Below are 327 nucleotides of genomic sequence, written 5' to 3'. Positions count from 1 at the left end.
GAGCCCTCCGGCCTGCAGCCCCAATCCCCCCCACATTCCTGGAGAGGAAGTCAGCTACCGCCATCTGTACCCCCGGCCTGTGGACCACCTTGAATTTGAAGGGTTGCAATGCTAGATACCAATGGGTGATCCGCGCGTTTGAATCCTTCATGCGGTGGAGCCACTGCAGGGGCGCGTGGTCCGAACAGAGGGTGAACTCCCGTCCCAGGAGATAATAGCGGAGGGTGAGGACGGCCCATCTGATCGCCAGACATTCTTTTTCAATGGTGCTGTACATCGTCTCCCTATTTGAGAGCTTCCGACTGATGTACAGCACCGGCCGTTCCT

Source organism: Sinocyclocheilus anshuiensis, unplaced genomic scaffold (genome assembly GCF_001515605.1).
Source record: "Sinocyclocheilus anshuiensis isolate Anshui unplaced genomic scaffold, SAMN03320099.WGS_v1.1 scaffold20, whole genome shotgun sequence".
Taxonomy (NCBI): domain Eukaryota; kingdom Metazoa; phylum Chordata; class Actinopteri; order Cypriniformes; family Cyprinidae; genus Sinocyclocheilus; species Sinocyclocheilus anshuiensis.
Note: the sequence above shows the minus strand (reverse complement) of the source record.